Raw genomic sequence first — 13,940 nt, forward strand, 5'->3', positions numbered from 1 at the left:
GTATTGGCTTAGTATTATCTTGGCCATGGGAAAAATGAGATCTAATGCACTTTTTAGATCTAATAATTATCTTATGTCAAAATGGAGAAATTCTGTATCTCAAATCTTTAGTATTCTCTTATTTATCATCTGTATATGCTATCTAGGAAGAATGCCATCACCCATTATAACTAAAAAACTGAAAGAAAGTTCAAAAGGGGAAGAAAGAATAAACTGAAGAAGAAGGAAATGTAGAAATAGAAACAGTTTCGAAAACAAATAAGATAGAACAGGAAGAAGATAGATCCGTGGAAGAAGACCTTTCCATTTCTTTGGAAGAGGAAGAAAGGTGGAATCTTTACAAGAAGATATATGAAACAGAGGAGATCTGGTTGAATGGAAAGGAAGAAGATGAATTCGACCTGAAAGAGAAAGAAAAGAATGAACTTTTATGGATTGAAAAATCCCTTCTGTCTCTTCTTTTCGATTATCAACGATGGAATCGACCTCTGCGGTATATAGAAAATGATCGATTTTCAAATGCTGTAAGAAATGAAATGTCTCAATATTTTTTAATACATGCGAAAGTGATGGAAAGCAAAGAATATCTTTCACATATCCACCTAGTTTGTCTACTTTTTTGAAATGATACAAAAAAAGATGTCTTTTCGCACAGCGGAAAAACTACCTGCGGAGGCCCTCTCTAATGAATGGGTTTCGACCACTAAAAAACAAAGAGATAACTTAAGGAACGAATTCATAAATCGAATTGAAGCTATAGACAAAGGATCTCTTATCCTCGATGTGGTCGAAAAAAGAGCCAGATTGTGCAATGATGAAGAGGAACAAGAATGCTTACCTAAGTTTTATGATCCTCTTTTGAACGGACCTTATCGTGGAACAATAAAAAAAGGGTATTTATATTCAATTAGGAATGATTCAACTACCTCCACACGGGGGTCTACCAAAATGGCTTGGATAAATAAGATTCATGGTATCCTTTTTTCCAAGGATTATCGAGAGTTTGAACGAGAATTGGAACACGAAATATATAAACTTGACGTAAAATCATTATCTACAGGCATTGAGGATTCATCAGTCTCAATTGGTGAATTTACAGAAGAAGCTGAAGAAGCTGAGAAATCAAGAACTCGTTTCAAACAATTTGCTTTTGGGGGAGAAGAAAAGTATTCGATATGGTTAGAGCTGATCCGAATGATCAAAAAATGAGTAATCTTCAAATTGAAGAAATTAAGAAAAAGGTTCCTCGATGGTTATACAAACTGACTTCTGATTTGGATTTTGAAGAAGAGGAGGAGGAGGAGGAAGAAGATGATCAGGAAGAATCCACAGAGGATCACGGGATTCGTTCAAGAAAAGCCAAACGTGTAGTAATTTATACTGACACTGATACCGATGAGGATACTAATATCATTAATACCAATGATAATATCATCAATACTACCACTGATAATATCATTAATACCAATGATAATATCAATAATACTACTGATAATATCAGTAATACCACCGATAGTAATCAAGAAAAAAATAGTGATGATCAAGTCGAAAAAGGTGATCAAAGAGGAAAAGGAAATGGTGATCAAGCCAAAAAGAAAAAGGGTGATCAAGCCAAAAATGGTGATCAAAGAGGAAAAGGAAATGGTGATCAAGCAGAAGAACATGAAATGGCCTTGATACGTTACTCGCAACAATCAGATTTTCGTCGTGATATAATCAAAGGGTCGATGCGGGCTCAAAGACGTAAAACAGTCACTTGGGAAATGTTTCAAACAGATGTACACTCCCCCTTTTTTTTGACAGAATAGACAAACACCTTTGTTTTCTTTTGATATCTCAAGGATGATGAACCTCATTTTTAGGAATTGGATGGAGGAAAAAGCCCAAAATACAAACATCTGATTATGTGGGTGAAGGGGCAAAAGAGAAAGAGAAATGGAGAAGAACACGAAGAGGAGTATAAAAGAAAGAGGATAAAAGACAGGAGGAGGAACGGATAGCAATAGCAGAAACTTGGGATAATATTATATTTGCTCAAGCAATAAGGAGTTCCATATTAGTAACCCACTCGATTCTTCGAAAATACATCATATTACCTTCATTGATAATAGTTAAAATATTGGTCGTATGTTATTATTTCAATTCCCTGAGTGGTATGAAGATTTGACCGAATGGAGTAGGGAAATGCATGTCAAATGCACATATAATGGTGTTCAATTATCGGAAACAGAATTTCCAAAAGATTGGTTAACAGACGGTATTCAGATAAAATCCTATTTCCTTTCTCTCTGAAACCTTGGCATAGAAAAAGCTACGATCCATCATAAGGATCTAAGAAAAAAACAAAAAAATTTCTGTTTTTTAACGATCTGGGGGATGGAAACAGAAGTCCCTTTGGCTCTCCCGAAAAAACCTTTCTTTTTTGAACCATTAATAAAACACTCGAAAAAAAATTAGAAAGTCAAAAAGACAGGTTTTTTCTTTCTAAGATTATAAAAGACAACATAAAAGGTTTCTAAAGATTCTCAACGAAAAATAAGATGGATTATCAAAATAGTTCTATTTATAAAAAGAAAAGTGAAGAAACTCTTTTTCTTAGTGACGCGAGTCTATGACCCAAGTCAAAATGAAGAACCAAGTCAAAATGAGAAAGATTCCAAAAAAATCATCCATGAATCACCCATTATAATTGTATCCGGAGATTGGACAAATGATTCACTGATAGAAAGAAAAATTAATGATCTGGCTGATAAGACAACCAAAATTGGGATCAAGTAGAAAAGATTAGAAAAGACAAGAAAAAAAACCTCTAACTCAGATATTGAGGATATAGATATTAGTACTAACAAGGGAAATTTTAGTAATAAAAGAACCGAATCACGGAACATATTTTTCAAATATCTAAAAAGAAGAAGTGCCCCATTAATCTCTAAATGGAACTCTTTTATGAAATCTTTCATTGAAAGAATATACATGGGTATCCTTCTATGTATCACTAACATTTACAGGATCAATGCACAATTTTTTCTTGACTCAACAAAAATACTTTAAATGGATACACTTACAATGACGAAATAAAGGAAAAGGATACTAATGAAACGAATCCAAATATAATTCCCTTCATTTCGACTGTAAAATCTCTTTCTACTTATACTACTAATATAAGTAGTGATAGTAATTCACCGATTTACTGCGACTTATCTTCTTTGTCTCAAGCCTATGTGTTTTACAAATTATTGCAAACCCAAGTTAGTAACAAATATAAGTCAGAATCCATATTTCATTACTACAGAACATATCCTTTATTAAGGATAGAATAAAAGACTATTTCCATGACTATTTCCATACACGAGGAATATTTGATTCAGAATCAAACACAAGAAACTGCGGAATTCTGGAATGAGTGAATGGAAAAACTGGTTAAAGAGCCATTATCAATACAATTTCTCCCATGACAAATGGTCTAGATTAGCACCTCTAAAATGGAGAAAGAAAGTCAATCAGCATTTTACGATTAAAAATAACGACTCACCAAAATTGGGTTCATATGAGAAAAGACCAATTAATTCATTCCGGTAAAAGGATTATTATAAATATAAATTGGACTTATTGAAGAGTCCGAGTTGCGAAAAAAAATTAAAAAACACTACAGATATGATCTTTTATCATATAAATATCTTAATTATGAAGATGTGAAAGACTCCAATATTATGGATCACATTACAAGTAAACAGGCACGGAGAGATTTCTAATTACAATACACATAAATACAAATCGTTTTATGCTACAACTATAAATGATAGCCTAGAAGATAAATATACAATTGATAGGGATCCAAATCTAGATAGAAAATATTTGGAATTGAGAATCACCATTTTTACCCTAGAAACAATATTGAAACTAGGACTAGTACGGGTATCAGAACTTTCATTAATAAAAAAAGAAAACTACTAAGACTGGGACCAATAAGAAAGATATTCTTTATCTTTATATCAGAATTCATCAAGAAATCCAAACAAAGCAAAAGAGTTATTTTTTGATTGGATGGAATGAATGAACAAATGTTAGATCATACTATATCGAATCTGCGCCCTTGGTTCTTACCAGAATTTGTGCCGCTTTACGATCGATATAAGACTAATCCGTGGATCATACCAATCAAATTGCTTCTATTTGATTTTCATGGAAACAAAACAAGCGATCTTTATATAGATCCAAAGTGGAATCTAATCAAAAAGAAGATTTAATCCAAAACCAAAAGTAGAATCTAATCAAAAGGGATATCTTGAATTAGAGAATGGGAACCGGGACGAGAAGAACGACAGCACAAGGAAATCTTATATCTGATATAAGAAACCAAAAAAAAGATGTTGGAGCAAATTCCGCGGGTTCAGATATTAAGAAACGCAGAAAGAAAAGAAATTCAAGAGCAAGAAGGAAGCGGAACTAGACTTATTTTTGAAAAATATTTTCTTTTTCAACTCCGATGGGGTGATTCTTTCAATCAAAGAATGACCAATATATCAAGGTATATTGTCTACTGCTTAGACTTATGAATCCGAATGAAATTGCTATATCCTCTATTCAAAGAGGAGAAATGGGTCTAGATGTAATGCTGATTAATAAGGATTTGTCTCTTCCAGAATTGATAAAAAGGGGAATATTTATTGTTGAACCGGTTCGTTGTCTATCAAATGGGATGGAATTTCGATTATGTATCAAACCATAGCTATTTCATTGACCCATAAGGTTCAGTACCAAACTAATCGAGGATACCAGGTAAAAAACATATTGATAAGAATGACTTGAATGGCTCGATTGCACGACACGGAGGAGTGCGTGTGAATGGGGACAATAATAATTATGATTTGCTTGTTCCTGAACATATTTTATCTCCTAGCCATCGTAGAGAATTGAGAATTATAAGCCGTTTCAATTACCGAAATAGGAACCTTGTGAATAAGAATCCAGTATTTTGCAATAGAGCTAAGACTAATGCGCAGGGGTTGAGAAATTTGTAATAGGGATAAGCATTTTGATACAGATACAAATAACTCTCTAAAATGGAAAGTGTTTCTTTGGCCCACTCATCGATTAGAAGATTTAGCCTGTATGAATCGTTATTGGTTTGATACCAATAATGGGAGTCGTTTCAGTATGTCAAGGATCCATATGTATAAGCAATTTGGAATTCGCTGATGTTACAATCAATTTCCCTCTTTATCACGCGCCTGGTATATGAGAACATGCAAATAAATACATACCTTATGTTAGACTCTGATACACAGATTCAGTCAGTTAGACTCTGATACACAAGATTCAGTCAGTTAGACTCTGATACACAAGATTCAGTCACATATCAATTGGACCTAGGAATGAATCGACAGAATCTTTTTAGGTCCCTTTCCCTTTCATTCTGTTTCGTGAGCCCAGGAATATACCATCCCTTTGTATCTGAATAAATTTATTGTTATTATTTATTCATATTCATTTTGATTTGTTTGATAGAAAAAAGAGTAATATATGAATCAATCCAGATTATTGTGTACACCAGAACAAATAAATGGTATTATTATTCTTGATTGGGAAGATTTATATCCGTGGGAACAAAAGAAAAAAAGAGAAGAATTTATTTGTATGGTAAAGAATTCGCCCATATCCGTTATTCCACAGAAGAAAAAGGGGTTCTGTTGAATTCCAAGTATTTAATTTTACCAATAAGATAGAGAGACTTACTTCACATTTGAAACTGCACAGAAGAGACTATTTATCTCAGAGGGGTCTGCGGAAAATTCTGGGGAAACGCCAACGACTGCTGGTTTATTTATCAAAGAAAAATCGAGTGCGTTATAGGGAATTAATTGGTCAATTGGGTATTCGAGAACCAAAAACTGGTTAGTTTGGAAATTCGTTTGAGTTATTCGGTTCATTAGATCTTGAATTTGGATGAACCTCGTTTCATTTTCAGGAATTCATGGAATAATGAATTGGGATCGGAGAAATGGAATAATGAATTGGAATCGGAGAATAAAAACATATGACTGTACCAGACGCAAGAAAAGACCTCCTCGTGGTCATATGGGTCCTCACCACCCGTCAATGCATGGTGTTCTTCGACTCATTGTTACTCTAGATGGCGAAGATGTTATCGACTGTGAACCCATATTGGGTTATTTACACAGAGGAATGGAAAAATTGCGGAAAACCGAACAATTATACAATATCTACCTTATGTAACACGTTGGGATTATTTAGCTACTATGTTCACGGAGGCAATAACCGTTAATGCACCTGAGGAATTGGGAAATATTCAAGTACCTAAAAGAGCCAGCTATATTAGGGTAATTATGCTGGAGTTGAGTCGTATAGCTTCGCATTTGTTATGGCTTGGACCTTTATGGCCGATATCGGTGCGCAGACTCCTTTCTTCTATATTTTCAGAGAGAGGGAATTGTTATATGATCTATTCGAAGCTGCCACAGGTATGCGAATGATGCATAATTATTTCCGTATCGGGGGGTAGCTGCTGATTTACCTCATGGCTGGATAGATAAATGTTTAGATTTCTGCGATTATTTTTTAACGGGAGTTGTTGAATATCAAAAGCTTATTACGCGCAATCCATCTTTTTGGAACGAGTTGAAGGGGTAGGTTTTATTGGGGGAGAGGAAGCCATAAATTGGGGTTTATCAGGACCAATGCTACGAGCTTCCGGAATCCAATGGGACCTTCGTAAAGTCGATCGGTATGAGTGTTATGATGAATTCGATTGGGAAGTCAATGGCAAAAGAAGGAGACTCATTAGCTCGTTATTTAGTAAGAATTGGCGAAATGACGGAATCCATCAAAATTATTCAACAGGCTCTGGAAGGAATTCCGGGGGACCTTATGAAATTTAGAATTCCGACGCTTTGCTGGAACAAAAGATTCAGAATTGAACGACTTTGAATATCGATTCATTAGTAAAAAGCCTTCTCCCAGTTTTGAATTGTCAAACAAGAACTTTATGTGAGAGTAGAAGCCCAAGGGAGAATTAGGTATTTTTCTGATAGGAGATAATAGTGTTTTTCCTTGGAGATGGAAAATACGTCCACCCGGTTTCATCAATTTGCAAATTCTTCCTCAGCTAGTTAAAGAATGAATTGGCTGATATTATGACAATACTAGGTAGTATAGATATCATTATGGGAGAAGTTGATCGTTGAAATGATAATTGAAGAAGCACAAGCTATCAATTCTTTTTTCAGATCGGAATCCTCAAAAGAGGCCTATGGGCTCATATGGTTACTTGTACCTATTGTTACTCTTGTATTGGGAATCACAATAGGGGTATTAGTAATTGTGTGGCTAGAAAGAAAAATATCTGCAGGGATACAACGACGAATTGGTCCTGAGTATGCCGGCCCCTGGGATTCTTCAAGCTCTAGCGGATGGGGTCAAACTACTTTTCAAGAAGATTTCTTCCATCTAGAGGAGATATTCGTTTATTTAGTGTCGGCCCATCCGTAGCGGTCGTATCAATTCTACTGAGTTATTCAGTAATTCCTTTGGCCATCACTTGTACTAACCGATCTCAGTATAGGTGTTTCTCTATGGATCGCTATTTCAAGTATTGCCCTATCGGACTTCTTATGTCCGGATATGGATCAAATAATAAATATTCCTTTTCAGGTGGTTTACGAGCTGCTGCTCAATCTATAAGTTATGAATACCGTTAATCCATGTGTGTTATCAATATCTCTACGTGTGATTCGTTGGAATACGCACTCCTACCTCTTTCTTTGCTTTTTCTAGGAAAGAAGTTGGTTGATTGAATATATAGATAGAACTCTTTTTTATTCATCACTGGGATCTATGAACTAACCAGATAGTTATATGAGTGAAACAAAACTGCTTATGAATTCGCAGTAAGAAGATCGAGTCTCATTACTACGTACGAGAGTAAAGTGGAGCTAAACATAAGCAGCGGAAGCTGTTTACCCCAAGTATCGATTAGCCATCAGGACTTGAAGCGGGCGCAAAAGATCAACTGTATGGAATTTTTACTCTTGTATTTATTACATACGAGGATCCACCAAACTGAGTGGACGGTTAGGAACACCAAGGTACAAAAGATTAGTAATGGAGATAATGTACGTATCCAAACGGATATTTTGACATTACATAAAAGGAGTCATAATGAGGGCTTGAAGTTGGTAGAAATGATCAAAAGTATTCCCGTGATCCGATCCAGAGTATAGCTCCTATCCACTGATTTAAAAATAACTATCAGGAACGAAGTAATCCTTTATTTATATAGTATAGTCCTTCTGAGAAAGAAGAGAAGAACAGGAAGGAAAAATGGATTGACTATTTATTGTATCTTATGGAAAGATCGAGTTAAGTTATTACTGAACAAGAAACTCAGCAAAAAGAATAAAGGATGAGATGGATTCAGAAGTGTACTTTTTATTTGTTATTATCTTATCGCGGACAGAATCCACTGGTCTAGTTCACTTATGAGCATTTTGATTCATCTTTCTTTTTTCCTATGGTATGCGATGTATACCGAAGCATACCTTAGATTTATTCGTGACCATTGAGGAGCCGTATGAAGCTGAGGTCTCATGTACGGTTCTGGAATAGAGATGGGAACAGTGATGTTATCATCGACTATGATTATCTAACAGTTCAAGTACGGTTGATATAGTTGAGGCGCAGTCAAAATATGGTTTTTGGGGGTGGAATCTTTGGCGTCAACCTATAGGGTTCATAGTTTTTATAATTTCTTCACTAGCAGAATGCGAGAGATTGCCCTTTGATTTACCGAAGCCGAGGAGGAATTAGTAGCAGGTTATCAAACTGAATATTCAGGTATCAAATTTGGTTTATTTTATGTTGCTTCTTACCTCAATTTACTAGTTTCTTCATTATTCGTAACAGTTCTGTACTTGGGAGGGTGGAATCTTCCTATTCCATATATACCAATTACTGAACTTTTCGAAATAAATAAAACTAGTGAAGTCTTTGGAACAACAATTAGTCTCCTCATTACATTAGCTAAAGCTTATTTGTTCCTGTTCATTCCTATCTCAACAAGATGGACTTTACCTAGGCTGAGAATGGATCAACTATTAAATCTTGGGTGGAAATCTCTTTTACCTATTGCTCTCGGTATCTATTATTGACAACTTCTTCCCAACTTGTTTCGCTATAACAGAATAGGATATTCCAGATTCTTATCTCTCTCAAGCAAGAGAAAGAAACATCAAATTATTCATGGATATTCACGATATATGTTTCCTATGGTGACTGGGTTCATGAATTATGGTCAACAGACAGTACGAGCTGCAAGATCATTGGTCAAGTTTCATGATTACCTTATCTCACGCAAATCGTTTACCTGTAACTATTCAATATCCTTATGAAAAATCGATCACATCAGAGCGTTTCCGTGGGCGAATCCACTTTGAATTTGATAAATGCATTGCTTGTGAAGTATGTGTTCGCGTATGTCCGATAGATCTACCTGTTGTTGATTGGCGATTAGAAACAGATATTAGAAAGAAACGATTGCTTAATTATAGTATTGATTTCGGAATCTGTATATTTTGTGGTAATTGCGTGGAGTATTGCCCCACAAACTGTTTATCAATGACTGAAGAATATGAACTTTCCACCTACGATCGTCACGAATTAAATTATAATCAAATTGCTTTGGGTCGGTTACCAATGTCTGTAATTGGAGATTACACAGTTCGAACAATTATGAACTCAACTCCAATAAAAATATCTATGGAGAAACCCCTTGATTCAAGAACGATTACCAATTAAATTAAAAATAAGACTAAGTTTTGATCAAAAGTAGGTAAGTTTCTTTCATGTCAGACAAAGAATAACTAGATTTGTGAGGATTATAACTACTTTTTGAATATATAAATATATATAGCCATTATAGCCATAGCCCTTATTTGTTTAATTAAAAATATGAAATTACGAACTCTGTTTCGACTAAAGACAAAAGCAAGATTGGCCCGTTCAATTGATTAACTCAATCTACATAAACCCACACCACGCTGGGGTAAGAACTATTAGATATAAAAAAGGGTAACCCACTTTTTCCCGACCAGTAAGATCATGAGATATTTGACTTATTTATCGCTTATTTAACACATAATGGATTTACCTGCGCCAATACATGATATTCTTTTAGTATCTCTGGGATCAGGTCTTATAGTAGGAGGTCTAGGAGTGGTATTACTTACCAATCCAATTTATTCTGCCTTTTCCTTGGGATTGTTCTTGTTTTGTATATCTTATTTTATATTCCATCGAACTCTTATTTGTAGCTGCTGCGCAGCTACTTATTTACGTGGGAGCCATAAATGTCTTAATCTTATTGCTGTGATGTTTATGAATGGTTCAGAATATTACAATTCTTTCATTTTTGGACTGTCGGAGATGGATTCACTTCGCTAGTTTGTACAAGTATTTTTTTTCACTAATTGCTACTATCCCAAACACTCATGGTACGGGATTATTTGGACTACAAGATCAAACCAGATCATAGAACAGACCTGACAAGTAATGTTCAACAGATTGGGATTCATTATCAACAGATTTTTATCTTCCATTTGAACTGATTCTATAATCCTTTTAGTTTCCTTAGTGGGCGCAATTGCTATGGCTCGCCGGAATAGATACTTAGAATTGGAAATAACAAACCAACCAAATAAAATAAAGCAACCTCCGTGTAATTGTTATCGCATCTATCTGTCCACCCTAAATTGGAATATTGTTCATGAGACATATTCAAAGTTTTTGTTAGTTCGACGACCCATTCAGGTCTTTTTGGTACTGTATTTCTTATATATATTATATGGATTGATAATTGAATAGATTCAGTAGAATCTTCTCATTTAATTAATCGAATCAGTTGAATTGTTGTTTATATTGAAATGAATCGAGATTGACGAGGAGTTGGTCAATGATGCTCGAGCATGTACTTGTTTGGAGTGCCTATTTATTTCTATTGGTATCTATGGATTGATCACAAGTCGAAACATGGTTAGAGCACTTATGTGTCTTGAACTTATACTGAATGCTGTTAATATGAATCTCATAACATTTCTGATTTATTTTGATAGTCGCCAATTAAAGGGAGACGTTTTCTCGATCTTTGTTATCGCTATTGCAGCCGCCGAAGCAGCTATTGGACCAGCTATTGTTTCTTCGATCTATCGTAACAGAAAATCAACTCGTATCAATCAATCAAATTTATTGAATAAATAAAAATAGTCGGTAGTCGGAACCTTTACTCAAATAAATATATAAAGACATATACGTTATGTCACTCTGTAGAAGTAAATAGACACTCGACTCACGTTATGGATCAATGGATCATAAGCATGGATTAGGAATAAGAGTACAATAAATTTTATACGTTTTCTTTCTTTATTATATATAAACTATAATTCATTTATAGATTAGCAAAACGTGTATTGACTGATATGACCATGTTTGATGAAAGATAAGAGATCAAAGTATCTTGGGCCTATCTCATGAACAGATCAGAAATAGATTTCTAACAAAACTTTATGGTCTAATCACCGATTCGTCTGGTGCCAAAATATTTAATCATTTACTAAAGCTACCAGACCGAAAATTATGACGTTCCAAAAAAATTAATAGATCTAATGTCACACTCAGTAAAGATTTATGATACATGTATAGGGTGTACCCAATGCGTACGAGCGTGTCCTACAGATGTCCTGGAAATGATACCCTGGGACGGATGTAAAGCTAAGCAAATTGCTTCCGCACCAAGAACGGAGGACTGTGTAGGTTGTAAGAGATGTGAATCTGCTTGTCCAACGGATTTCTTAGTATACGGTTTATTATGGCATGAGACAACCCGTAGCATGGGTCTAGCTTATTAATACGTTACAAAAAAACTCCCCTTGAATCCATTTGATTCCTCTTTACCGACAAAAACCCGTACTCGATAAATAAAAAAATCCGAGCGCGGGTTTTTCTGGTCAAATCAAAGTGTATTTGTCTTTACTATGAGTGATTTTTATTGGTTAACAATCATTGTTGTTTTGCCCATATCCGCGGGTTCCTTAATGCTCTTTTCCCTCATAGAGGAAATAAGGTAGTTCGATGGTATACTATCTGTATCTGCTTATTTGAACTCCTTCTAACGACCTACGTATTCTGTTATCATTTTAAATTGGACGATCCATTAATCCAATTGGAAGAAGACTTTAACTGGATAAATATTTTTGATTTTCACTGGAGACTCGGAATCGACGGACTTTCTATAGGACCCATTTTATTGACAGATTTATCACTACTTTAGCTACTTCAGCGGCTTGGCCAGTTACCCGAAATTCGCGATTGTTCCATTTCCTGATGTTAGCAATGTACATGGTCAAATAGGATCATTTTCTTCTCGAGACCTCTTACTTTTTTCATCATGTGGGAATTAGAATTAATTCCTGTTTACCTACTTTTATCCATGTGGGGAGGAAAGAAACGTCTGTACTCAGCTACAAAGTTCTTTGTACACTGCAGGAGGTTCCATTTTTCTCTTAATGGGAGTTCTAGGTATGGGTTTATATGGTTCCAATGAACCAACATTAAATTTGAAACATTAGCTAATCAATCGTATCCCGTCATTGGAAATAATATTTATTTGGGTTTCCTTATTGCTTATGCTGTCAAATCACCGATCATACCTTTACATACATGGTTGCCAGATACCCATGGAGAGCGCATTACAGTACATGTATGCTTCTAGCTGGAATCTTATTAAAAATGGGAGCATACGGTTGGTTCGGGTCAATATGGAATTATTACCCCACGCCCATTCCATATTTTCTCCTTGGTTGATGATAGTAGGGACTATTCAAATAATCTATGCAGCTTTAACTTCTCTTGGTCAACGCAATTTAAAAAGAGAAATAGCCTATTCTTCCGTATCTCATATGGGTTTCATAATAATAGGAATTAGTCTATAACCGATGCGGACTCAATGGAGCTATTTTACAAATCATCTCTCATGGATTTATTGGTGCTGCACTTTTTTCCTGCAGGAACAAGTTATGATAGAATACGTCTTCGTTATCTTAACGAAATGGGGGAATAGCTATACTAATGCCAAGAATCTTTACGATGTTCAGTAGCTTCTCAATGGCTTCTCTCGCATTACCAGGAATGAGTGGTTTGTTGCAGAATTTGTGATATTTTTGGGAATAATTACTAGCCCAAAATACCTTGTAATGTCAAAATACTAATTACTTTGTAATGGCAATTGGATGATATTAACTCCTATTTATTCATTATCTATGTCACGCCAGATGTTCTATGGATACAGGTTATTCAATGTTCCCCAAGTCTCACTTGTGGATTCTGGACCACGAGAAATCTTTATTTGATTGTATCCTTTTACCTATAATAGGTATTGGTATTTATCCAATTTCGTTCTTTCACTATCAGTTGACAAGGTAGAAACTATTCTATCTAATTACTTTCATGGTAGCTTTCATGGATGATTTTTTATGGTTATGGCAGCACAGAAATCCAATCCAATAATCCTGCACTGCTGTTTACAAACAAATCAATCGTTGGCTAGACCAATCAAAAGGAAAAGAAGATTTTCCTTCTATCAAGTCAAAAATGCAATTAAATGAAGGAAATTGTAATCAGAAATATCCTGTAGTTTTATTATTAACTACAGATATTCTGATTACATATATATCTTTCACCTTATACATATATGTATAAATGAGATAATAATATTATGGTTAATAATATTATGGTATAAGAAGGGGTATATGAGAATGAAAGGGTATGTGTAACAATCTTCTATGTATTCTGCAGTTTTTTTCTTCAATTAGATGTTTAATGTGAATGAACCATAACTATGTAGCCCTCTTCCTAATAGATTGACCCCAAAA

The 13,940-nt window shown here is 34.9% G+C and overlaps 3 pseudogenes; all 3 read left to right on the plus strand.

The window, feature by feature from the left end:
- LOC126409437 (protein TIC 214-like) overlaps positions 1-5,221 on the plus strand; it is a 5,874-nt pseudogene extending 653 nt beyond the window's left edge.
- A 461-nt stretch (positions 5,222-5,682) lies between these two features.
- LOC126409438 (NAD(P)H-quinone oxidoreductase subunit H, chloroplastic-like) lies at positions 5,683-7,401 on the plus strand (annotated as a pseudogene).
- Positions 7,402-12,044: 4,643 nt separating this feature from the next.
- Positions 12,045-13,535, plus strand: LOC126409436 (NAD(P)H-quinone oxidoreductase chain 4, chloroplastic-like; annotated as a pseudogene).
- The last annotated feature ends 405 nt before the right edge of the window (positions 13,536-13,940 follow it).

Source organism: Nymphaea colorata, unplaced genomic scaffold (assembly GCF_008831285.2).
Source record: "Nymphaea colorata isolate Beijing-Zhang1983 unplaced genomic scaffold, ASM883128v2 scaffold0269, whole genome shotgun sequence".
Taxonomy (NCBI): Eukaryota; Viridiplantae; Streptophyta; class Magnoliopsida; order Nymphaeales; family Nymphaeaceae; genus Nymphaea; species Nymphaea colorata.